Here is a 26,953-nt window from a genome sequence, read left to right as displayed (position 1 = left end):
AGCGTGCCGTATCGCCCCTTTAGCGCCCAGGCCCGGCACTGCAGAGCAGCTCTGCTCCTTCAGCCCAGTGCCTCTTGGCTTCAGAAGAAGGCTGGAAGATGTGAACCACCTCAAAGGAGCCTGTTGGTAAATGCCATTATTCTGAAGGGGCTTAAGAACCATTTGTGGCTTCTAAGCTGTGATTCATGATCATCTGGGCCTGGTTTGTGATCTCTGAATGCTTTTGACTGGTGACTCTGTTGCAATTTCCCCGGGGCGCTGCTGGAGCATGCTGCTTCTTGCCTCTCTCTGGACTTCAAAACATTCAAGTCCTTGACAAAATTAAATCCTAGCCCTCTTGTGAGGATGCGGGCAGCTTTCTGCTGCGCAGATCCCACCCTGTCTGGGAAGTGTAGGCACCAAGCTCAGTGTTGCCCACCCCATTTCTCAGTTTGCTTGGTGTGTGCACTGTCTGCCCGAGCTGCTGCACCCGATCCCTCACTCTTTCTCCAGCCTACACACAGGATTGCTCCCAACCCAGCCCCGACGAGCGGTGTTGGATGGGCTGTAAGGCAGCACAGCACACGTCCGTGTGTCCTGCTGCCCGAGGCTTGCAGAGGCGCCTCGGCGCATGCAATGCGGCGTGTGCACCTCGAGGTCAGCTGTGGTGAGCCACCGCCACGGGGCGGTGTCACCCCATGTCACAGCTGTGTCCCTTCCCTTTGTGTCAGCAGGCAAGAGCTGGCCTGTGTCACTGCAGTCACAGGAAAGACCAAGACGAGACATGGAAGATGTATTGTTTGCATGAGATGTGAGGAGCTGCAGCTTCTGCTCCCAGCAGCTCCAGATGGACACGGGCAGATGCTCTACAACCCATCACATGAGGGACACGCTGTCCTGCTCTCTAGAGCCTCTGGGAGATATGCAGATATCTGTGGTTTCTCTCCCACCACCTCCAGTCCCACAATAACAGTGAAGCAGAATTTGTGGTGAGCACAAAATAACCAGAAGCAGAGCTCCTGCCCGGGACTTGTCCTTGTGCCCAGGCATGTTGTCCCCTTCATTCCCACACATGGGCTTCTTTTTGCATTGATGCGAGCATCCCTCTGGGTGTTGTGTCACATCACCCCCTGGGGCATCAGTGCCCTCTCCCTGCTGTCCTGCATGGGACCTGGGAGCCTCCAGCTCCTCCCAAACCACGTGGAGCCTGGCCTGGGATGACAAATCCAGCTGGGGGTCCCTGGCTCCTGCTTGGGCGCGATGCAGGGACCCCTCAGCTCGGCAGGTGGTGGGATGGGAGCCTAATAGGAGCCCTGGCAGAGCAAGGAAGGCTTGTCACCGGAGGGGTGTCTTCATCAGGGTGCAGGTCACGATTCCGCTCCATAGGGAGGAAGTTTAAATAAAAGATGTGGTGCCTTCCCCCAGGCCGGAAGGACAACAGCTGCTAAACGCTGTTAATGTTAAAAGCCCTCAATTAGGAGGACCGCTGAGGGACAGCACAGGAAGCTAGAAATAACTAAAATAACTACTGCAAGGCACTGCCACGAGGGGTGACACCCCTTTCTGCCTGCACCCCAAGGTGCAGGAAGGATTTGATCTGCTCCCTCCTTGCAAAACGTCCCCGCACACCCAGGCCAGGCTGTCACCTGGTCCTGTGGGCATGGCAAACCACGGGGAATTTGGCTTCGCATCCAAATGCTCTGCTTTTTCCCATAGATGCTATGAGACTGTTTTTTTTTTTTTTTAAACACATAAAGACAACCAATTTTTCTCCTTGGAAATAAAAAGCCTCTGACATCACCTGCTGCTTATCTTGCTGCAGTGACATGTAGTTTCTTTCCAAGCCTAAAGAGCACAGCCCTGACTCCAATAGGGGCTTAATTGCTTTCAATCCTGTTAATTGAATTTTGCTCTCCTGTGCCACTTAGCACTGACTGAAGGAGGGAAACAGGAAAAAGAAAAAAATAAAAAAAAAAAAAAGAAAAGAAATCTGGGAAACAAGCTCAGCTGGCCCAAGGGACATGGCTCCTGCAGACATTATAAATGCATGTGCCCCTGAGCAGGGGGCTGCTTGAGCTGGGCAGGTAGTGTTGCAGGTTGTGTTGGGAAGTGTCTTGGGTGCTACACTAGAAAGAAGCGGCTCCTTCTGTGACTTCTGTGCTTTGAGGAGTCTATGGGCTGAATACTAGGTCTGAAATTAAGGTAAATTCCGGGTAATTATGAGATTTGGGGTGGTAGGGGACTGCCTGTGCTTTCAGGGGTGGTCCTGCTTGTGTACGGCTCTGATCTCTGGTGGTATCCTTGGTTTCAAACCCCAGTGTTTTGGGGAGCTGGTAAGGTAACTTTAGAAGAGGTGTCTCTCTCCAGGGTGGGCCTCTTGCAGATGGCTTGGAGGAACAAGCTCCTCCACCAGCAGTGTGTCTGCATCTGCCTTGCTCGTGGACAGGCAGGTTTCTGGTGCGTGCCAGGTTTTGGAGGAGCCCTGCTGTGCTAACACCTGCACTGGCATCTGTGCTTGCTCACGTCTCCTGCAGCATGAGGGAGTGACCTCTCTAGAAGTCAGTTGGCTATTCCTGGTTGTGCTGGCACCGTTTGCTGTGAGAATGGGAGTTTGAGAGGGAGCTTCCTGGGCCATGTGCTCCCTTCCCTTTTCACAAAGGGGCTGTGTGAAATCTCTGTGGTGTCGGGGGCTTCTGTTCCCCCTCAGAGAAGTGCAGAGAGTGGCTGCGGTCTCTGTCTATGAGACGGCTGGGTAACAGTGGCAAGGTCTGGCTGCTGTTGTCTTGATTTCTGGAGCGAGATCTGCATGTTAACGAAATCCGTGGGCATCCCTCCCACGCAGCCAGGGCAGCGCGGTGCTGCTGTGCCGCATGCAGGCGGACCAGGGGCGCATCGGGAGGTGCTGCTCCTGCGGGAGCGCTCCCTGCCTGTTAGCTCTGGCCCTCTGCGTGCTCCTGGGAGCTGCTGTGATCGTCCCCAGGCTGCGGAAGCAGCAGCCGGGTGTGTTTAGGGGAGTGCTGCCAAATAACAGCACGGCGAGGTCTCGTAGCAAAGATCATGTAAGCCTAAATCAGAGATCTGAGGTGAGTCAGAGGTTTAATTTAATTAAGTCTAAAATTAGAGCAGAGCCTCTGTAAGGGGAAGGCAGGGCGGAGGAAGTAAGATTTGGGGGTATGCTTGTAAGTGAGGATTGGGGAGTATAGGCTTGTGCTGTTTATACAGACTGATGGCAGTGTCCCGTGGGCTTTAATATATTTAATAAGCACGTTTTGAGCACAAATTAGTGTGCACAGCTGAGTACTGCCATTTGCTGTATAACTCTGGCTAGTCAATTAATTTATAGTTTTGCTTCCACATGTGAACGATGCTCTCTTGTCTTTTGTCTTTTCTCTCTTTATAGTTTCTGTGGAAAAGAATATTGCCTTTCAACATGTGCATATTATCCAGTACCTGGCACAATGGCACTAGGGCTTGTAGTGACTGCTGCAGTGTAAATAATCAGTAATAATGGTAGTTCATACACAAAGAATGTGCCAACACTATTATTTCTGAAGATTTTCCCTTTTTAACTTTTTTGTAAACCAGCTTAAATATCTGTCCTCACAAATCATTTGGCCTCTTTCACTTCTTAAAGCAAATGTTAATGGATGTTGGTCAAGGGTGTTGGTAGGATGTGACCTAAGGATCTTGTTGGCCAGTTAGTGAAAAAGCAAGCTTGGGCTTGAAAATGGCTTAGGAAATGTATTTTTGGGGAGGATCATATTTAACTGAGAAGAGCAGGTTGAAGGTTAATAAGTTTGGGAACATGATTAAGAATCCACCCACATTAAGAAACTTCTTGTGGTGAATGTCAGGAACCTTCCTGGTCCCTGAGGGCTCTGGACTGCTGCTGGTGGCTTTGTCTGGGGATTTGATTCTCGTTTGGGCCATGCTGCACATGCTGCCTGGAGGAGTTCATAGGGACTTTGTGGGGATGTTGCATCACTACAGGGTTAAGCTAAGTACTGCAGCCATTACCTAGGGCATCTTGGGTTCTTGCACGCTATGCATTTGCAATGTCAAATGTACAATCCAATTGTGGTGCATGAACAGAGTGGGGTTATCTTGTTGCCCAGTGTTCTTGAGCAGCTTGGGTTCCTCTCTATGCCCCAGAATGTTGGGAGAGGTTCAAAAGGGGAATAGATGATGGAAATGTTCGAGAAAGATATGCAACAAAGGTTAACAGCTGGGAAACATCCAGGGAGGAAGATGAAATCACACTCAAATTGTTGCTTGCTGCTTCCTAGGGCAGGTATCTGTTGTCTTCTCCCCTCCCTGAAGTTTTCCCCTTCCTGAAGAATGATCTCGGTATATGGCATCAAATCCCATGCTATGCTGATGGCCTTGCCAGATGGCATGTGGTCCACAGCTCAGTGCCTGTCCTGTACACTTGCACGGAAAGAGGTAATGGCCCAAGGAGCTGCCAAGAATATTATACAGAGGTACTGCTGCTTTGGGGTTTTGAATAGCACGTGAGGTTTAATTGTGTGGATGGGCCTCGCTGGGAAAGCTTCTAGCAAAAAGCTTTGCTGATGTGTTGGCAAGTGGAGGCCATGCAGATGCTTTGACTGTTGGATGAACTCGTTATATGGACTAACATGTGCCAAGGAGATCAGAGGAGTCCTGCTGAGGTCCGAGCGAGGAAGGAAGCTTGATGCACACAGAATGGCCTGTGGCTGTGTCAGGGTTGGGATTATCTGGTCTAGGTCAGCCCGCCAAGCAACAGTGAGGTGCAAGAATCTGGCTTTTATTGCTGTATGAAAAGGGGATCAGGAGTTGTGCATCATTATATTGGCCCAAGGGGAGGTTGGGGAAGTGTGTGGGTTACTCACCTTGTAGGAACAGCTGAATTTGGGCTGTGCCTCTGTCCCTGATGTCAGCTACAGTGGGTTCCTAGGAAATAAGGGATGATGTGGGTTGGATTTAACATGTTTCTACCTAGGGCCTGTTGCAACAGGGCTCGCAAGACATGCGTGACAGCAGTGGCCTGGATGGTGCAGGCAGTGCAGGGGTATGGCAGTGACTCCAAATCCTGGGCTGCTTGGCAGCAAACACTGCACCCATCCTGCTGGGAGGGCTGGGCCGGGCCAGGGTGTCAGCAGGTGGCACTGTCTGCTGCGAGCAAGCCCTGGGCTGTGTCTGCACCCAGGGGTGCTCCTGCAGGACTGGGGGCAGTCGCAGCTCTGGCTGGTGCAGATGTGACACCCTGCAGAGGTGGGTGAATCTGGCTGCAAAGCTGTTGCTGTGGCTGTAGGTCTGTGCTTAGCAATGCCTTTAAAGCACATTATTTATGCTGGTTTTAACAGGTATTCAGAGTGATTCTTGACACTAAGTAAAGCATTCCCTTGGGATGGTATTGTATCTGTGATACAAGGAAGGTTTCTACCCCCGCTGCCTCTAAGAACTGCATTTAGAGAATTGTTCCTTCTGCCTGAAATTCTCCTGCTGCTTCAGTGAGATGCTGGAATAATTTCAGCTATTGATCTGGTGTTGCTGTGCATTGTTTAAAGGCTGCCCCTTTCCATCCTAAAGGCTTTGGGATCCCTACATCTTTACAGCATTTAGCGAGTAATTTGGGACCTTAGGATGAATGGTAATGAATAATTGCCGGCAGTCAGTGCTAGGCCACAGCCACTGGAAACGATGAGAAAAATGAACTGACGCTTCCTTGTAAGCCCTGCAATTGTGGGCTCTCGCCACTGGCAGAGCGGCGGAGGAGCCGGAGTCCTGCTCCGGGTCAGCGGTGTTGCAAAAGCAGAGTGACTTTCACTGCATGCTGCGGGGAGCCCTGGAGATGGAGGTTGCTGCTTGAGTGAAAGGGAGCTGGGATAAGCAACCTCCCAGCCCTGCTGGCTCTGACATGGGTGAGCAGGGGCACTGCCATGGCTCAGGCAGGTCCTTCAGGGAGGGTTGTTACACCCCTGATATAATTGTGTTCTCTGACGGTGGGCCCTGGTGGGCATCCCCTCCTTGTGCAGGCATGCACTCTGATTTCCCTCTCCCCAGCCCCGGTCACACAGAGCCATTAGGGACCTGGATGTTTACTCCCCTCATGAGCATCCACCTGTATGGGATCTCTGCCCACCACCTGCAGGGGGAGGGGGGAGTGCTGCCTATGTCAGGGCTTTCATGTAGGCTTCAACACCGAAATACTTCAGGTGACAATGTTTTTTTGGTTGTTAACACCTTGGAGGCATGTGATGGACCTGGTGGATGTGGGTGCTGCTTGCTGGCAGCGTTTGATTGCATCCTGACTGATGCAGAGGATGGCTCTGAGGGGGAGCATCACTCCTGGTGACATGTGTCCCACCCTGGGAGAGCTGACACCGCACCAGTGTGACATGTCCTGATTTCCTGCAGTCTTCCAGTTGGAGGCTGGCTGCCCTTCCAGCGCTCTGTCCTCAGCAACAACTGCAAAGATTGTGAGGTCCCCTAAACCAAACTGTCTGAGCTGGAGAAAATCATTTGGGAGGGAATAAATGCAATTTTTGAGCATAGAAAGAGCTGGGATGTTCTGCCCCAATTCTCAGCAAACGCTGAGCACTGCCAGCAGCTCATGGCACACTCTGTCCAGTGTCAGTCATGGCAAAGCTTGTCCCCACGCTCTGGATCCATCCCCGCTGGCCTATGCTTTTTATTGCAAAATGCAGAACTTTTCACCAGCCTGTTAAAAACACTCATTGCCTGTGTGTCCCTGGTTTGCCAGCTGGTCCCAGGTGTTCTGAAGTGGTGGCCAGCTCTGTGCCACTTGTCTTGGATCGTTTTCCTTCCAGGTCGTTGATGAACAGAAGGTGCTCAAGAAGCCAACTCATATGGGGCATAGACGAAAACAAAGGTGCTCGGTGACAGCCCTGCTTAGCCTCTCATGACTGTTGCTGTAGCGTTTCCACCAGGCCAGGTGCACGCGTTCATCTGAGGGCCAGAGCCTGGGGCTGGGAGCTGAGCCGCAGTCACTGGGAGTCAGCTGGGATGGCCTTGGGAGAGGCTCTGAACTCTCTCCTTCTCACTGATGGGGAAATGGATAAAAATAAAGATGCTCACCTCCCTCTGAGGGTGGTGAGAGGATTAATTGGTTAATGTTTGTGAAGTGCTTTGAAGCTGAAATAGGTTAGGTGAGTGCTAACCAAGATTGCAACAGCTAGATGTGTCATGTGGAGGTAAAGGCTGTGCTGAGAAGGCATTGTGAGCCTTAAAACTTCTGTTGTTCAGATGTCAGGTGCTTCCCGTGTTCAGAAGCAGTCAAACACAAGGATTAGAGGGATCTGTATGGCAATTGCAACACCAAGACCTTTCCCTTCTCATTAAGTCCCAGGCTAACCTGCCCCTGGCTCGCAGGGATGGGCCGTGGCGCTGCAGCCCCGTGGTGAGGGGCAGCTGGGCTCTCGCTGCAGTGCTGGCACTGCCCTGTCCTCCCTGTCCTTGGGCCAGGGCTGCGTGGGCAAGAAGGGCCAGCGTGTTTTGTGATGAGTGAAATCGAGTTCCGGGTTCAAGGCAGGGGAAACTGGAACTGGAGTGGGGCAGGGGTTGAGCAATGTGGGCTCCCTCCCGGGGAGGAGCGTGAGAACCGGTGTACCCAAAGCAAGAATGTGTTTGGAGACCTGGGTAAGCCCTGGCGGGTGGGGGCGGTGGTGCTGGAGCTGTGCTTAGCCTGGGTGTGTGTCCACCCACTGGTGGTTGCTCAACAAGCTGAAGGAGGCGGTGGCGATGTTTGCTTGGTGCTTGCTGGGGCTGAGCCTGGCCAGGAGCCCCAGCCATGGTGCGATGTCCCGTTCCCAGTGAGGGGGAACTGGGACTCTGGGTTGGGGGCAGAGCGCTCCGGGGGGCTGTGTGTCAGCCCTCGGGATGAGCCCTCCCTGTGTGGTGTGGCATTGTCACGTACCCAGGGCATCCACACTGGGAGAAGGGGGTCAAACTGCATTTTTCTTCTGGGGAGGACAGGGTGAGACTTCATCCTGCAGGATGGGGGAGCAGTGACAGAAGCCAGCAGCAGACCTGGCTGTTGGCACCTATGTTGAATGAGACCAAAGACTTGAGGCTTTCCTCCTGGAAGGATGGCGCATGCGGGGGTGGGCCAGCATTTATCTGCTATTGCTTGTGGGCCATGCTGTCTAGTTTCCATGGCACAAAGCTGCTGGGTGACTGCTCAATGTAGGACAGCGTAAGTCTGGCCTCCATCATCCCAGTTCTCCATGGTTTGTAGTGCCTGGTCCTTGTGCTTTTGTCCCTCTGGTGATATAGGGAGAATTGGAGATGGTGCTAGTCTCTGGGGGGAGGATTTGGGTAGCAATGGGGCAGGGGACTGCCTGAGCCTGGCTTCAAGGCAGCAGCAGGAGCTGCTCAGAGCTGTGCCTGCCTGCTGGGTGGGTTGTGTCCTTGTCTGTGTGGGTTCAGCAAGGGCAGAGGGGTTTGTCCTGGTCTCTCTTGGGCTTAGCGCATGGGGTTCTTGTTCTCTGCACCTCATGGGACTGGCTTTCCTGGGTCTGCAGCCAGCACGTGGGACAGGGCGAGTGCTGGGACGGGTGAAACTGTGGGACTCTGGGTGTTTGGGACAAACCAAGGGGACACCAGCCATGGAGCCACCCAGCTGTGGCAGCCCGGAGCTGAGCAGCAGCCCTGCGGTTACCTGGGCTGCCCGGCCTTCCTGGAGCGGGCTGGGGCTCGGCACGCAGATCAAAGGGCCTTGCGTGGGAGAAGATAAGCAGCCAGTCTGGGAAGGGGGAGGTCGGGCTGGCCAGGTGGAGCCAGGAGGAGGCTGCCAGTGTCTTTCACTTTCATTGACCTCTCCTGCAAACCCGAGCCAAGAGGTGGCACTGCAGCTGGTGCCGTGGGCCTTGCAGCGAGCCTGCTGCCAGCCCCGTCCGGCCTTGCAGAGCAGGTGGGACTGCTCCTCCGCCTGCACCCGCTGCTCCATGGTTCCCCATGCCTGCTCTGCACCACTCCTTCCCCCCCGGGAAGGATCCAGCTGCTGTTGCAGACTGTCATCCAAATGCCTCTAAATGGGGGAAAGCCTGGGGACTTGTTTTACAAGGGTCAAACAGATGTAAATAGCTTTTCTACAAAGATTTCTGCTCCGCTTCCCTCATCCCAAAGGCTGTAGCAGCCCCGGAGGAGGCTTCTTTTTTGCTTCGGTTACTGTACCCTGCTGAGGACTCAGCCCACACAGCCAGTTTTGGGCTCTCCAAGGCTTCTTCAAAAAATCAGCCAAATGTTGTTTGTTTTATGGACACCCTCATAATGCATATGGGTTTCCCAAGGAACAGCCAAAGTGCTGAGGGGGGTGGGGTGGGGAGGGAGGGGAACCAAGGAACTCTTCATCTGGGTTGACTCATGCTTGATGCTTTGGATGGATTTGTTATTCATCATGTACCCATTACTGCCTGGGGCCTGCTTAGCTCCATGCTCAAAAACTTTTTTTTTTCTTAAACCACATCACTGCAGTGCTGCTGAGCACTTGTTTGCAGTTGCCGTGAGTGCCTTTACTCTAAAGCTCTTGGAGGCAGGAGATAACTAACTTATTCCTTCCTTTCTACAGAAAATGGTTTTGTTCCTGGACAAATCTATTCCACACAGGCAGTGTAAACCTCCTGCCCAGCAGCAAAGCTGCAGTACCAAGCTAAATGGCATGCAGATACGGTGCTCTCATTTGTGGGTCTTTGTAGCTACTGCTGCAAGCAGAGGTAACAGCAGGGGAAGGCAGTTTTGCCTGCAAGTGTTGACCTGAGCACCAGTTGGATGGAGGGTGATTAAAAGAGTAAAGCTCATCTTGTTTGAAATTGCCTATGGAATGACAACTCTGTTTTAGTGCTGTTGTCTTCTATGAACGTGTGCTCACCTGTGTGGGCAGGTTGTGCTCCTTCTGCCACCCAGAGACCCATCTTTGCTGGAGGTCCATGGTGCCAGCAAGAGCAATGCTGTCAGTGTTGCTCTGAAACTAGCAGTGCTGTTGGGCAATTCCTTTATGCCTGCTTAGAGAAAGTCACCAGAATTGCTTCTGGGGCTTGATTTCTGGTGCCAGTAAGCTCTGCAGAAGCAAAATCCAGCAGTGGTGCTAGGCCTGGGAGAGGTAGGTCTGCTCCTGGGAAGCAGTGACGGCTGATCTGCTGTTGTGCACCCGAAATATTAGCATTATAATTTCTGGGCTGGTAATTCCCGTCACTGAAAGCTCACTGTTACAGGAGTCGTGTCCAGTGAAAAGGGACAAACCCATCTCTACTGCATCAGGGTGAAATAGCTGTGCAAAGCAAACTCTCCCAGACCTCAGTGCTGGTGTCACAGACCTCAGCAGCAGAAGTGTGTGGGGCTGGGGAGCTGGTGGGGGACAGTGGAATGAACCCCAGGCTCAGCTCAAGGGAAGGTTGTGTCTTACCCTAACCATTGACTCATTCTGTGGCCAATGGCAAATTTTGCCTTTCTTCATAGTTCAGCTGATAGAGGACACTACTTGTGTCAGCCTCTCCAGGCTACAGGAAAAACTACTCAGTTGGTGTAAAGCCCCTAGGAGGTGTTGGCCAAACTGTTCCCTAAATGGCAGGTGTGCCCTAATGGAAGGGCAGCACCTGGGGCTCTGGGTGAGATTTAAGTCAGAGGTGGAAAGCTGATGAGAGAGCACCTCCCCAGACAGCCGTTATTGCGGGAGGGATAGCTTAATTCCAGTTAGGTCCTAAAGCAGAAGTCAGTGCAGTAAGGCACTGCAAAACCATGCTCATGGGGGGAGACCTTGAGCTCGGACAGTTGTCTGCTGACAAGGGACAGGTTGCTTATTTTCTTGTCACTCCATTGCTTATATCCTCTGCTTGCTGAGTATGCCCTGTCATTTATGATGCAAGTGACCTGATTTGAATAGTCTAGTTAAATCTTGGAGCTATGCTGATGAAAGACAGCACAAGAATCTGACCGTGCAAAGCATCTTTTCACTTAGGTTCACTTGATCTGGTAAATGCCGAGGCCAGAAGTGAAAAATGAAACTCATAGAGAAGTCAAGTTCACAGATGTCCTGGAGTTATTCTAGCATCTGGAGAGCTGTTCTTTATTCAGATCAGGGGGACTCACTTTTCCACATCTCTTCAGTTTCTTCTTTGTTTTTTTTGATGCTTTTGAGAGCTGTGTTTAGTCTTGCTTATTAATCCTGTTTGCTGCAGTGATGCCACAAGGAGCCACTGCCACTGGCATGAAGAGCTTTCAGTCTAATTTGAAACACGATGTAACAAGGGGACACAACCCAGAGTGGTAGGCAGAGGGTGTAATGAGATTCCAGGTCTGATAGCCTGTGTGTTGCACAACATGGTGTGTTTGAGCGCCTTGTTTGCAAACTTTGGATGCCTTTTCTAAATTTTAGGGAATAATATCAACCTGAAGGTTAAGAGCAATACGAAAAGAGTAAGAGTGTTTTGGTTTCAACTGGCCCTGAACTATTAATTTGCCTCTATTTTTGGAGATAGAGAAGTGCAGCAGAAGAAACTTTTTTTAGATCTAGGGCACAAAGAGTTCAAGAGCGGTGCTTGTGGGAGAAATTACCAAAAGGAGCTTCCAAGGCTGCCAGTGTTGCTGAAGTAGAGTAGTATGATGCAGAATGAAGCAAAAGTAGCCAAGGCAAGAGGCTGCAGCTCTGGGAAACTTTAAAGGTGAGGAGGGCAGCACACTGGTTTTAATGAGAACACAGGGAGTTATTAAAGGAAGGATGAGGAATAAGCAAGGATGGATCTCATCAGCTGCTTTTAAAATGTAGGACGTGGGAAAACTGGGGGGAAAGTGTTGGCATGCATCCCAGGCTGCACTGATTTATTTTTAAGCAAGGAATCTATCATTATGAGATGCAAAGACTTAGAGCAGCTGTTCTCAGTACAGGGATGTGAAAGTCCTTGGGCATCCTGGGAGTGAAGTGAAAGTGGATCTTTCGTCTCACTCTTTATTCCTCCACAGTAAAAGTTGATGAGTCCCTCCCTGTCGAAAGTGAAGTGCCAAATATTTCCCTTTGATTTATTCCTTTTACAACTAGCTTCCCTCTGCCCTTGCGGCTTGTTCTGGTTGAAAACGTCTGCAGTTGCCATAGTTCTGGGGATTTGGCAATGGTGGCGTGACTCATGAGGTTCGACCTTGTCAGCTCAGGGCAGCCAGCCAGCAAGAAGGCCCTCGTTAGCTCGGAGTCAGGAAGCAGGGGTTGCTTCAGGAGCTGTTGTGCTCTTGAAGGGTGTCTTTGGGCTCCCCCCTTCAACCTGTAAAACAGGTGTGAGTGGAATCACAGCAGGAGGGGACGCAGAGAGCTCCCTGCTGGGGAAGACAAGGCCCAAGTCTACCAGCAGAGACCACCTAGGCCATACCTGATGGGTTCTGGGGTTGGATCCTCATATCTCTTTCCAACCTTGGCACAAGATCGTGGTTGGAGCTCAGGTGAAAGCAGAGCGTGTGGTACTGGCAGGTGGCTGAGAGAAGGTGCTGGGCCCCAGCTGCGGGCTCTGCTCTGGCTCCCAGTCCAGCAGTATCTTGCCTGGATGCTGGGTTCAGTTCTCCCAGACACCAGGCTAAGAGATTATTTCTACCATGCATAAAAAGATTGCAGGGTTTGGCATCTGCTTTGAGGCTTTCGCTGGCAGGCTTAGTAAAGAGGCTTAGGACTGCTCAACCCAGGGAAGTAAATCTGCTGCATCTCTTCTCAGATAATGGAGAGCAGGCTTCAAAGGAGGAGGAAAACCTTTGCTTTGTAGCCTGCGTACGTGTTTGGTCTCGCTGATCCTCAACCCTTGTCTCTTTGCACTGGTGTAACAGTGGAGAAAAGAAATAGAAACTGATATGTCTAGGAATAGATCCAGTGGGTGGCACACCTCCAGTGCTGGCTGGGGGAGGCTCCCCAAAGAGTGGGGATGTCTGTCTCCTCCTGGGCTGCGGGCTGCCGAGGGGCAGGGCTGCGGCACTGCACTCACCTGCATCGCACGCGGCTGCCTGAGGGGGATTTTTATGGAGCAATCATGGTAATTAGCAAGCACAAGTTTTTCCACGTACCAAACATTGTCGAGGGCAGTCATTCAGCCCCGTGCTTGTTATTGCAGTGAGTGTTGGGCAGGAGTGTCCTGGGAATTTGTCACATCCCAAGGAGGGGGGGGGGGGGAGCCCATCAAAGTGTCCTCGACTTGCTGATGTTGGCTTGCCACCCTGAAACAAAGGGCTGATGAAATAGCATTAGCCAAGCTGGTCGCTAATGAGGGCAGAACATCTGGAGCCAGGATTTGTTTATACTTCTTTGTTTTGTCATTGTTAGGGAGGCAGAAGAGGAAGTGTCACTCAGAATATAAATCGTGACATTCAAACAAAGGGCTGACATCTGGGTGTGATTTTGGACTTCATGTGTGCAGGATCTCCTGAGGTTTAAGCCCAAAATTTTAGTCCAAGATGTTGGCAGTCCATCCTGTTTTCAGAAGGTTTGGTGTCACTTCAGGACGGGGACTAAGGAGCCGTCCTGACCTCCAGGCTGGAGCTGGAATGTGCTGAGACCTGGGAACGTCCATGTCAACTCAGACGCTGCAGCAGCTGCGGACAGCAAACCCCAAACCTGGGTGCTGGTCTGGCCATGGCTGGTTGTGGATGTTGAGGGGAATAAACAGGGCAAGCACAAAGCAATTCTTCCTGTGATAAAGCTTCCTGTGGCTTGGGGACTCACCAGCCAGCGGCTGCATCTCCATCATCATCATGCTTAATAGCCACTGATGGACCAGTCCATGAGTTTAATTGACTTTTGACTCCCTTGATGTGTTTGGCATCCACAACATCCTGAGGCAATGAGTTCCACAATGCAATTAGATTGTATGGGAAGGGGGAAAAAAACTTCCTTTTGTTTGTTTAAACCTACTATATGATAATTTCATTTGGTATCATTTGATTTGAGTGCTATGAGTAATCTCGAACATCTCCTGTTCATTTTCTCTGGGCACTCCTTATTTTAGACTCATACTCCTATTCTCTTTGTAGCCTGCCTTCCACTATAGGTGTTCTGGTGAGTTTAGTCCTTTTCTGGGCAAAAGCCCTTCCTACCTCTGTTCCTCTGGGTGGCCAGGGCAGGGGCTTTCTGCAGCTTCCTACAGCCCTGCTGTGCCATTGGGAGAAGGAGGAGGGTGGCCCTGTGGCCACAAATGTGTAGAATCTGGGCAGACCCAGCAGTCATTATTATGATAATAATTTGTTTTCTTTTCTCCCTCTTACTGGTTCCAATCAGGTGCTAAATCTTTCTGGTTGCTGAACTCTGACCTGATGTCTACTTGTGGCCTTACCTACCTACATTGTCTCCAAGATACACCCCTGAGAGAGCTATAACAGGCAGCTAGAGTACAGCTAGCTAATTTCCCCATCTACATCTTTCAATACTGAAATTCATCTGCCATTTTCTTGTCCAGCCACTGTGTCATGAGTGACTTACGCTTTTCTCTTGGGTGATTTGGAGCTTTGAAATTTTCTGAATCATTCCATTTGTCCCCTGGCTAATCCCCTTTTCCAAGTCATTTATAATAACTCGAGCTGCAGAGATTCCTGTTGGGTCCCACCTCCAATGGGACAGCTGTCCTTCATTACTGCTTTCTTTTTTAACCACTTAACTCAAAGAAGCTTCTTCTTTACTCTATGGTACCTTAGTTTCCTAAGAAGCCTTTAGAGGACGGATCTCAAGTTTGGATTAGAAGTAAAAGTTAATTGTGTCAAGCAATGCCATTGTCCGTGCTTGGTGGAACTCTCATGTATGACAAGACAGGACTTTCCTCCCCAAAACCTGTCATGAGTCTTCCCTGGTCTGTCCTTTCTCTGTCCTTACTGCGTTATTCTATTTGTATGAGCATTCCTCCCTTTACTGCAAAAGCGCGGTGCAGAGCTTGGGCTGGATGATAATTTTATGAGTTCCTTCAGTGCTGCTGGAGGATTTAGTCCCTGCCTGTGACCCTGTGTTAATGGGATTTATCCATTTATTGTGAATAAAAAAGTTAATTTAGCTTTTCTGCTATGGTGTTATCTTCCTTGGAGGCTCCCTTAGCCCTCTGATCATGGACACTCAAATTTGTTTTGTTATTAGTGCCTGTGACTTGAAAAATTCTGCTCAGAATACTTGTGGTATATTTTGGCACAGCAGAAGGTTTTATATTTTAGATTGTTTTTATTTCCATTATTTGGACAGTACTTCTCCTTAGCCTTGTCTTACTGCTGTTTGTACCACTTTCTGCTAAGCACACTAACTTTTTTAGAAAAAAATCGTTAGGAGATACGTGTTTACACTAAACATTTCTTCAAATGGTCATCTTGCCTCTGGGGCATGTTTTTTCCCTATTGACTCTTCCTTTCTAACTCACTTTAAACAAGTGTCTGTATTTTTAGGCAGCTTCCTGTTTTCAAGTGAAGCTTACAATAACAGGGTTGCAAGGCGGCTTCAGGACTGTTGGTTTTAAGCATGTCACCAGTGGCTCTTTGCTTCTTGAAATCCAAAGTACTGGTGCTCCTGGGCGCTGCTCAGAACATGCTGTAGAAGTGACTTAATGCTTCAGAGGTCACTAGTTGCTGCTGGAGAAGCAGTAGCTTCCTCTCTCAAACTTGGATGTCTTTCTGTCCTGTTACTTACACCATCTGTATGGGAAGATGGATATCTTCCACTGCTTGTGCTTGCATCCTGATATTTCCATCACAGCCTCATTCATCTTAAGTTTCATGGTCATTGCCCTGTTCTGGATGAGTGGATGGAGTAACCTTAATATTATAATGTCCAGGCATGGGACTGCAATCCTAGGGACTCTGACGCTTGTTGATACAGTTAACTTTGTTGAGCTCTTTGGTCAGCTCTCCTTAATGTACAGCTCAGCTCCTCCACCTGCCCAGCCTACTCCCATTCCTGTATAATTTGTTGCCACTCATTACCATGTCCCGCTGCTTATCTTCCTTCCACCAGATTTCTAAGGTGCTGGTTATGTTAATAGTCCCATCTGAAATCAGGGCACTGCTGTTCACTCATCTTGCTTTTAGACCCTTGGCACTGGGATAGAAATGCGTACATGGTGTTGTCTTATTCTGTTCTCTGGCTCTGCATGCCTGAGAGGGCTGTTGTCTGCTGGGGCTGCAGTCTGCTCTTTCCTCCCTGACTGTTTTTGGCAACTCTCCTATCCTTTTATTCAAGGATGCAAAATTTTCATGACTTCTCCACTGGAGACTGCGTTTTCCCAAACCACATGTCTTGTCAAACTCTTGGCTCTCCTACAATATTTAGTTTAAAAGACCTCCTTTATGTGCCAGCAGCCTTGATCTATTTTCATTTGGATTTAATATTTAGATCCTTGCTGCATGATCTGTGCCTATTCAAGCCTGTCCTCAAGGTACTATTTCCTGAAACTTGTGATGTCTCTGGATTTTTCCACAGGGCACTGGAAGGAGCATTTCTGAGCATGTAACTGAGTTGGTCCTGGCCTTTAGCCTGCTAGCTACCAGCTAAATCTTGCCTTCAAGATTGTTCTCCTCCTCCATCCTGTGTTGGTGGAGACCATGTGGACCACACCACGAGTTCTTCCCCAGCTCACTGAGTAGGGGGCAGTCCAGATGTGAGACCACCCTCTTAGCATTTAGCAGGCAAGTGATGTTCTGCTCCTCAGCTGTTTCTATTGCAATAGCCTTTCTCATCCTTTTCACTGAATTCCTCATCTTCAGAGGGATGTTCTTAGCACAACAGAATGGATCTCCTTCCTCCAGGCAGTTTTGGAACTGCTGGTCTAAATAAGTTCTTCCCAGCATCCTTAAAGGTGTCACTGCTGCGTCGTACTCCCGGCAAGCCCCTAGCCTAATCGCTCTTGTTACAAGGCATGGCACTTTGCCATTGAGGTCTGTGGGCTTCCTTCACAATGTACAGACCTGTGTGACCTGCCCATGGCCAGCCATAACATGTGCGCCTTGCTGTTCAGCTGTGCAAGTCTAACAGCTCAAATCCGCAGCACGGGTCCTCTGCTCAGCCCTTGAGATACCATTAGGAGGGACTGAATGGAATGATCTGAAAAGGGTCTTTGAACACCCTTTAAACAGACTGAATAAATTATTCACATGAATAGTATTGTGATCAGATGTAAATACTTGGACATTTTTATTTTGATAAGCTTTTGGCACTTTTCTCAAGGCTGTTGCTTTTTGGGAGGTCCTACAAACATCCAGCATGAAGCTACAGAGATGTCTTTGCTGCTGGGCAAAATGTGGTTGCTTGTCCTGTTACTCAGAAGCAAGGTGAATTCATGTTCTGTCACGTAGTGATTCAAACACCCCCCCTCCATTCCCACTGCATGTGCAGGTTTCCTTGAGCAGAATTTGCTGTGAGTTCTGGGCAACTCCACTATTCATAATCTACAGAAAGCTGAAAAGTACCCCAAATGCAATGAAGGCGTTAATTCTGACAGCGCTTTGAATGTTAGTGATTTGCTATTTAAACTACATATCAGTCTGGAATATTATGGTTTTGTGAAATGTGAAGTATAGAAAGATCGAGAATGAAGAAAAAAACACTTTATTTGACCTAAAATTATTTTATCCCTTTAAGTTTATTTTTTCCCCTGGAATTGACAGTGAACAGTGTGTGTACTAACACCGTTATAACTATGATGCAATGTATACCTGTTTAGTTAGGAGAAAATATTACAACAAAAATTCCCCAGGTCTCTTAGTAAGTGAGAGACTTATTTGTTTATTAATTAAATCTCTAGCCTGAAGATATGCTAATTATCTTAGATGTCAGCCTAATCTCTAGGAGAGCATCTTCAAAAGCATGTGGAAAAAAGCCCAGGGCATTTGGATATGGTACTTCTCAATTTTATTTTGTCTTACCTTAAAAACAAATAATAAATTCCAGTTAACTGCTTTCTTTTGGAAGCCTGGTGATGGATGCAGATCTTAGAGTGGGATTTAAACCAGTTAACTGTAGCCAGAGAATTGCTTTGAGTTAATTCTTGTTTCAGTGATTTTTTTAAACCTTTTCTTTCAGCTTGTGGTTTCTTATGGATCTCTCCAGGGAAGGTGAAATTCCATAAAAATTCTTACTGAGCATACTGTTAAGCAGCTGATGGGAAATGCTTTTCTTTGCCTTTCACAAACCTTGTAGCAGTAGTCCGGAGACTTGTGAATTCGAGGCAGAAAGCCACTGGATAATATTGTATTAGTAAAACATTTGGACTAGACTGAAAATTTGCAGGTGATGCAGGATGCCCTGGACTGCTGCTCTTCTGCACAAACCCAACACTGTTAAATGGTAACCCCTCGTTGCCAGCCTGACTTCACCTAGGTGCAGCTTCCAGACTTGGATCCTTTATTCCTCTGCCAGACCGAGGAGCCCATTAGCTGTGACAGGCCAATCAACCATCTCCTAATTGATCTAGTGATGTGGTTACTAGTGACGACAGGCAGATGAACTTGATGACCCAGGAGGTTCTTTCCACTTCTGCGCTCCATGGAGGTAGTGCAGTGTTTGATGCCAGGGTGAATCACGGGTGTATCTGTCCTACATCTTTGGAAGCAGGCTCCATGGCATTGCCGACAATGGTGATTAACAAGGCAAAGCATGTTCCCTAAAGCCAGTACACCAGGCAAAACAGCCGAACATGTAGGGCAATGAATACAAGAAAATAGCTTTTGGATGCAGTTGTCTGCAGCATCTGCTACTGAGTCAGTCTGCAGCAAGTGATGGGTGGACAGCTTCTGGAGAGACAAGGACTTGCTCAGGCATGGACCACCAGCATCAGCTGGGTGGTGTGAATGGGCTGCAGAAGGACAAGCAGCAGCAGAAACCATGTAAACATGTAAAAATCTGCAGAAGGGAGAGAAAGGAAAAGGGCTCTACAAATGCAGGAGACTTACCTTGTTACAAGCAGAGATTTCGAAAAACGAAAGGGGGATTCCTGAGGTAGCAGATCATTTGCTGCTCCCTGTTTTTGTCCAGCAGTGATGTCTCCTTTTTGGCTCGTGCTGTGTGAGAAGTGCAGCAATGTGTGTACAGATGTACTCAAGTGAAATACCTCATCTGTGGCATCCTTTGTCCCATGCATTGTTCCTACAGAAGGTGCAAATGCAAGAATTATACAAACTTACTAAATCCTATTTGGAAGACTCCATTTCTGCAGCCTAAATGTTGGATCATGGCTTTATTTTCAGCTGGGAAATGAATGGCAAATGGAAGCCCAGTCCTGGAAGGGACCACAGGCTCAGATCCCAGCAGTCTGCCAGCAAAGACAATGTTGCTGTTGGTCTCTCACCAACATGGACAAACACTTGGAGCACACTCAACCAAGACACCAGATGTTTTAGAACAAAGGTGAGTGCCCACGGGAGCTTGGCTCCATGGTTGGATAGTGCCTGTATGATGTTTTATGGGTGTAGCCCTTCTGCCAAGCACTGACTGGTAAAGAACAGGGCTAGGTCATGTTCCAGATGTTCCTAGAACAACCTTGAAATAGCATCGATTTGGGTCTTTCCCTGGGCTTGTTTCAGCTGTGGGGTGCTGTTGGGGTTTGCCATGTGCTGCTCCCAGTAGCCGGTTTGCCAATCGATCCCCGCTGGTGAACATGCTGCTTCCACTGCTGTCATTAGGCGTTCGTTAACCTCTCTGCTCCTCCACCAGACTGGTGACCTGGTTGCAATGGGATGCTTATTAAGTTGGATATGGGTACACAGGCTACTGTGTTGAGTGGAATGGTGTTATTAAACACAAGGGAAAAGCCACAGGTAGTTAAAGGTAATCAGGTAAACCTCAGGGCTTCTGTGGTGAGTACACTCCTGCTGCAGGTATAACAGAACTGTGTGTGAATGAGTGCCCCTGGAAAAGAGTGGTTTATAACTTTCCCTTGGGGAAAGTGGTTGGGTTAAATGCATGAAGTGCACGTGCTTGAAAAGTTGACAAAAGGACTATGATTTTCCAGTGGTCAGGAGAGTGCTTCAGACCACCAAATAAGATGAAAAAGCCTGAAAGACCCAGAAATTCTGTAGGAAAAGTTCTTTCCCCATCTTTCATGGAGTAAATGGGAGCTCAGAGAAACATGGAACAAAAAGGAGCCAACAGCACAGGTATGGTCCCTTGTGATGTGGAGAAGGAAGATGGCTTATTTCCTTCTCTGTCTTCCAGAAGAGAAGCTGGAGGGGAAAAAGAATAACAAGACTGCCATGGCAATCAGCAGTGTCTTCTTGAGATGTTGGAAGGTGCCTGTAGCACAGCAGGTGACCAGTTGGTGAGCGTCTCGCACTCCTGCTGGGAGGTGTGATCCATGTCTATGCCGGGGGAGCCCAGAGGCAACCTTCACCAGACCTGCAGGGTGGGCAGTACCTGGAGTGTCCTGTGTATGGTGTGCCCCCGCTCACTGGCCACACGGACAGCTTGCTGGGATGTCTCATTAACGTTTATGTGGCTCAGGACAAGCTCTGTACTCAGCACAAACGGAACTGCTGGTGTCTGGCCAGAAGGGTTGTGTAGAAAAGTTCTGGCTATCAGACACAAAGGAGGGCTTTGCTGTGGAATGTCAATGCCAGAAGTTTCATGTCTGCATGTTTGGGAAGTTATGCTAGCTGGAAATGCTCAGTGTCTTAGTACGGTTGCTAGAAAGGGCCTGGCAAACACTCCCAACAGAAAACGGTTTATTTGTTCAGTAGTGAGCATATTAGCTGGGAGTCAGGTACCAGCTTGCAAGGAATTTGGCTGCAAACTCTCTGCTCTGGAGTATTTGACCAGAGTGCAGAGGAGCAGACTGTAGGGTATGAACACCCACATGAAACCCAGGTTTTGGCACGTGAATACACAGCTGAACAGAGAGGATGGAATAAAGATTTCTGTGTGTTAGACCTAATGTGGTTCCTAAAAATCCTGATGCATTTCTGGTGCTTCCCCTCTTCCCTGAAGTATCAAGGATTGTGCCATCAGCTTTCATAAGGATGAACTATTTCTTTAGCAACCAGATGTGATTGAAAGTAATGGTGCTATTTGACAACATGCCTCCCTTTCCAGCTGTGTTCAAACCTTTATTAAACCATTATGTATCTCACAGAGGAACAAGTTTCATCTTACCCAGGTACTGCCACACCACCACAGGTTGGGGAAATGTTGCATGGTGTCTGAAATGCAACCCATGGGTGCCTTGAAGATGTCTTACACCTCTTAATTTCAAAACAGGGTTTTCCACGAAATGCAAATCTTTGTGCAATTTGTGTGCTTTCACCTAAATTGGGAGAATATGAAATAAAACAAGATTATGGAAGATCCATAGTTCTCATGGGTACACTTCACTTCTTCAGATGTGGCTATGTTTTTTATGATAGCTTTCTATGGAGAACTTTCAAGCAGTTATAGTCACAAACCACAGCATCAGGTACATCTAGTAGTGCCACTATTGTCTTCCCTATTCTTAGTCTTTCATGTGCATGGAAATGCCATATTCTCAATTACCTTTTTCCAGGAAAAGAAACCGGGGGCCTTCCTGCAGGTTTCCCCAGAGGAACGACTAGCGTTGTGATGGATCACGTGCATGGCTGAAAGTAGTGGCACTGGCATATGGTGGAGATCAGAGTTTCATGCTGCAATTAGCAGAGTGGGGTGTGGTGATACTATAATCTGAGAGCAACCAACACCCACACAGGGCATGTTTTGGCCTCCTGCTGTTGCTGTGCTGATGGGTACTGGCACTTAGGCCACCACGCCCTGTGGCCAATTCCAACATTATAGAGCCTTTGCCGCTAATAAAACATAAATAATAATTTTCTTGAGAGAAAAACACCATGTTCTTGTCCCTCCTTGTTCAGGTGGGGATGGCTGGTGACGAGGGTTGCTGGAGGACATCGAAGAGCCTGGTCCTCTCTGGAGGGCAGGTTATTGATACCCCTCAGTGGAGCAGCACTTATAGGGCCCAGCTGGCAGCATGGGAGGGGGCAATGTTACTCAAATGGGTTATTTCTCATTGCATAATCCTTTGTGTGCTGTTCTTGTGGGCTTGCTGCTGCTCTTCTTACTGTCCACAGGAAACTAATCTCAGGATGGATTTTTCTTCCTCTGTTGAAATTCTGCTGTTTCAGCAGCCCACTGACAGTCATTGTCTTTTATTTCCATGTGTGAGCTGAAGCCAGAATCAGAAACATTCTACTTTGTCTCCAAACAATGGGGCTGTGATTTTTTGCGCATGATGACTTCGTCTTTTCAGCCGGTGTGCTGTGCTTCGCTTCTAGCTATGGCCCATGGCTGGTGCTCAGCAGAAGCTGGAAAATACCCACAATGAATCCAGGCAGTTATGCAACGCTGCACATGAAGTAAAATTCCTTTTTAACCCCTGCAGGCGATCAGTTTACGCCCTGAATGATGAGATTTTGATTACCCTTATCTAAGCTACAAATACTGTTAACGGCCACAAAATCAGCTAGCTCTGGTAGGGCCCATCAAAGTGCGGATCTTGGTGGCCTTCCGAGCCTGCAAGTCCTTTGCAGCTCCATGGGATGTCAGGGTGGGAAGTCCTTTCACAGTGCAGATGGTATTTGCTGAGGCCTTGTAGATCAAAACCCAGCTCCCACCACTTCCAGCACAGCAACTTTTAATGAGCGAATGCTGTCCTGGAAAGCGTTGACATCAGGATCGGCAGGCTGCTTCCCCCGAGCTGGCAGGGGGAGCTTGTTGCTTCTATGCTGGATCTCCCCTGAATACAGGGGCTGGTTCCAGCATCCTGTTGCCCCAGCCCCACATGGTATTGCTTATAGCTCAGGGAGCAGCTTTGCTCTCTCAGGGAGCCCACTTCCCAGGGCAGCTTCGTTCTTTTGTGAACAAAAGCTGTTGAGCTGTGGGGAGGCTCCTGGCTGGAAGGTGGGACCTTTCCGTGGGCCAGACTGAGACTGCTGCCTGAATCAAGGCTGGATAGCATGTTAGATGCTCCTAGATGCATCTCTCCCTTGGTTTTCTGTCATATTTTGCATCAAGAAAGATAAATATTAAAGGCATCCAAGCCAGCAATAAGGCAGAACTCCTTGTACCTTCAGCCTGGTAGGAGGGGAGAATTGATTAACTGGTAGGTTTTCAGGGCCAGGAGAGATCAATAGGACCAGTCAGCCCAGCATGCTGTGCAAATCAGACCATAGATCATACTAGTGATTCCCACACCAAGCCTGTCTGAGAGATAGCATTGTTGTTTTGACTGGTGGGAGGATCTCTCACACCACAGGGATGAATACCAGTATAAGACCAGAGATGAATAGTCTGAAATAGGTGTGACCCAGAGGATAATGTGGCCTCCTGCATCTTAATATACCCATCTGTGAAATGCAAATAATAACAGGGGAACCTTGTAGGGATTCATTAATGCTTTGAAGATGGCATGTGTTACACGCTGTTATTGTGATCTTCCAAAGTTAGCCTCATCCCTGCCTTTCAGACATACACCTCTCACAGTTGCTCACTTCCTGATTCATTTCCCCCTCCTCCCCAGCATCATCAAGCCAAGTCAGCAGTGGCAGAGGCCTGTTCAGAAGAGTCAGCCACATGTCATGGTGGCTCATGGCCTAAGAAGGATTGCAAAGGCAAGGCTGGCTCGAGCACAGAGTGCTGGAAGTTGCTGTGATTGTACTGCAGATGTGACGTGGGGACCTGGTGTGTGTCACGACCTTTCCACGCTGGAGTTTGTGCAGATGACATGTAAGAGTCCATAACCAAAGATGCTTTTTGCGATTTTAGTGTTGATCAGAGCTAAAAGGTGGATTTGGATAGGAAAGGACATGGTGACAGAGAAGGGCACGACCAATGAGATACTGGGTCTGGAGGAGGATGCAGTAGGTGCTGGGTTTAGGCAAAGCTGTTAGATGCTCTCTGTGCACAGAGGTTTATAAAACTGCAGATCCAAATTAAGCTCATCCCTGTTCTTTCCCTTTGAAGCAGTGAGTCCACTTGACCCAGAGTTTTTTGTTGGTGAAGCTTACTGCCGTGCTCCAGACGTGCTTCTGAAACTTTTTGCTGAGGCTCTGCGCACTCTAGGATGTGCAAGACTTGCTCTGCAACCGAAATTCTCAGAGGTGGAAGGAGTCAGGAAATTCCTGTCATTCTCCTCCTGGCCTCTAGCAATTCACTCTCCTTTGCAACCTGCTCCAGAGGGAATAGTGCTCCAGGATGCTGAGAGTTAACACAACCAGCCGTTGCAGCAATGCAGCCAGGTGGTGTGCTGCTGGGCTGAATTGCACACACAACACAAGGGCTGGAAACGAGGAGCCACTTGAAGGACTTTTCACTGGGTTGGGCTGGTGGGGCTCAGTTTTGGGCTCAGAAAGCTCATCCTGCTTGAAGGAAGAGGACTGTGATATAGACCTTGGGTGACTGTGGTGTCATTTGGATTTCAGGATGACCAAGATTGCTTCCGTGGAGATTTGGGCAGAGCTTGCCAGAGAGCTGTGGCAGCAGCAGGTATGAACAAGGGAGCTCTGAGACACATGGCTATTGCAGTCTGGAAACTCTAACTCCGTTAGTGTGAGGCTGACTGGCTTGTTGGCTGATCAGCTACTGGATTTCAGCCATAGAAGTGGGTGCAAGCTAAAGAACTTTGTCTGGTGTCATAAACCTTGTCTTGCATGGGATGTGTGCAGGTGAGGTGACTCCCAAATTGCACTGAGGAGATGGGTAAGACTTGTGGCTCTTGCAGCACGGGATGGGTGAATAACTGGGTGTCCTTGGAGGGGAGGAAACGGTACTGATGTTGTTGACAGCAAAGATGAGTCCTTTTCCGAGGCACTAAGCAAGGCAGCAAGATACAAAGAATGGGGACTCTCTCTGTGTGCAACACCCACATAGCTGCAGCCCAAAAGACTGTTAGCTTGCAGCATTAGTGTGGCAGCACAGTGCTCTACACTTTATTTTCTCTTTGAGAGCTGCAGATGAGCCCAAAGGAGCTGCAAGGAGCCTCTTGTGCTGAGAGGCTGATTAAAAATAGGAAAGTGCCTTTGAAGTCCTTGGGTTTTGAAATATCTCACTCTGAAGGTGCAACTCATACAGCACTACTGACGTTGAGAGCTCTGGACTCTGCTTCACTGGGAAGCAAAATACCATCTACTCTACGTTTCCTTTGCTAAATATGCCAAACAACCACGTCTATTCTCTTTTAGCCCTGAGGGTTTCTGATTTGAGAGAGATGTAGTGGTGGGCTGGAAAAGAAGTTTCAGAGAAATAAGCATCAGGTGTTGGTGCGGACAGAGTTGCTCTGAGAAGGGAAAAAAGGCAGTAGGGAGGTAAAAAGCATGCCAATCGGGACAGAAAAGAATAGCTCTGGTGGGAATAACGGGTAGTTTTATTAAACATTGTTTCCCTCCTCATGTTATTTCTTGCTGGGTATGAAGGGGTTTATTTCCCTGGAACATGGTGAGAGCAGCAGAGGGCAGCTGGTGCCACAGGCTGCCTGTGCTGGTGGGAAGGGGGCGCCTGGAGGGGTGACAGAGCACGAACTGCCCAAGGGAGCACCCTGGGACCAGCAAGACTGTGCTAAGGTGAGCTCGGCTGGTGCTCAGGAGGAAAAGTGAGGAGACCTAGGCTCTGCAGGTGAGCAGGGCTAGCAGCGCATGCAAGCATGTATTACTTTTTCAGTTTGGTCTGGGGACCCAGCAGTGACATTAGGCAAAGTCCCCTTTTGTCATTGGGAGTCACGGTTATGGTGCTGAAGCCACAGCACTGATTGCAGGGATGCTGGGCTTCCCATGGAAAACAAGGGGCAAACTTAGCACTGCAAAGGGGACAGTCCCCGGCAGAAGTACCAAAGCAGATGAAACATGGGCTTGTCCTTATTGAGGTCACGTTGTTTTCATGTAATGCCTTTAGAGATTTGAGCCAAGACACTGAATTGCTCTGGGGTGAGAATGGGGCTGCACTGCTCCTGCTCTCAAGCATGGAGCACACCCTTGGAGCTGCTTGAGGTGGAGGCTGGCATCTGACCGGTGAGGAACTACCAAGGCAGAGAAGTTGAACAGTTATACTGTCAGGGACTAAAATATCCCCAGGTGATGCTGAACCCATTAGAAAGGAAGTGATCCCATATACAAAATGGGATAGTGCCGTGTCACGAAAGGAAGGAAACTATTTGATGAAAGGACAAGGCATTTAAGTTATTAGTTTGTGAACCATTTGGCTGCTTATTGGACTCTTTCCTGAACTCTCTGGGGGCTCTGAAGAGGGAAGAGGTAAATGTCTCTGCCTGTGTCCTGCCCACGCTGGGGCTGTCCCAGTTTGATTGCTGTTCTGTTTTGTCCCTAGGATTCCTTACAGCCTGTTGGATTTCTGCCTCACAAGTTTGTCTAAATTTCACGTTATTCTCCACTCCCCCCCCTGCATTTTCCCAGTTGCTCCTCCATGATTATTTTTATCCCATTCTCCAATTTTTCTAGCAGAGTGCGTAGGAAATTGGACTCTGTGAGAGCTGTCCTACCTAGCACCATTTTATACGCTCTTTACTTCTCATCTAAATTTGAAATTGAGAAAAGAACAAAAGGGTCTTTGTAGCATCTCTTGCTTCCAGCTGCTTTCCCCAGTGGCACATCGCCCTTCAGATGTTTGGCATTATCTTTAAATCAAGATTAGCAAGGCGCTGTACCAAATTCATTGCTAAAAGATCAGGAACATCTCTCCTACAGCAGATTAGATCCTGCAATACAAAATCCCACAGAAATTAGTGGGTTGACTGGATTCCAGTGCAGGATGGAGACTTTATTGTGTAAATCCATCAATAAAGGCAATCAAGTGAGTCAGGCAAGGTTTGTTTAATACTCTTGCTGTCATCCTTCGTTATTGTGACTGGGTTTCCTCTTGTAAGTCAAGTACACAGGAGCAAATCCTTCAAATCCTATGGCTTTGTAGGGTTCTCCCCGTCCCCTCACGTCACTTTTCATACCATTGATTGTTTTTATTTTTTTTCAGGAGATTGTAATTATGTGGTAGTAATTAGAATGAAATCTCTTTTTT

General features: G+C 48.8%; 1 long non-coding RNA gene across 1 annotated transcript; it reads left to right on the top strand.

The window, feature by feature from the left end:
* Positions 1–1,802: 1,802 nt before the first annotated feature.
* Positions 1,803–22,274, top strand: LOC308177921. The gene is made up of 4 exons (XR_013939492.1): positions 1,803–2,181; positions 16,394–16,599; positions 17,993–19,315; positions 20,123–22,274. It is a non-coding gene; the product is annotated as an uncharacterized lncRNA (long non-coding RNA).
* Positions 22,275–26,953: the final 4,679 nt, after the last annotated feature.

This window comes from Anser brachyrhynchus (assembly GCF_964034855.1).
Source record: "Anser brachyrhynchus genome assembly, chromosome: 14".
In the NCBI taxonomy this organism is placed as follows: domain Eukaryota; kingdom Metazoa; phylum Chordata; class Aves; order Anseriformes; family Anatidae; genus Anser; species Anser brachyrhynchus.
Note: the sequence above shows the minus strand (reverse complement) of the source record. Positions and strands in the feature narration are given on the sequence as shown.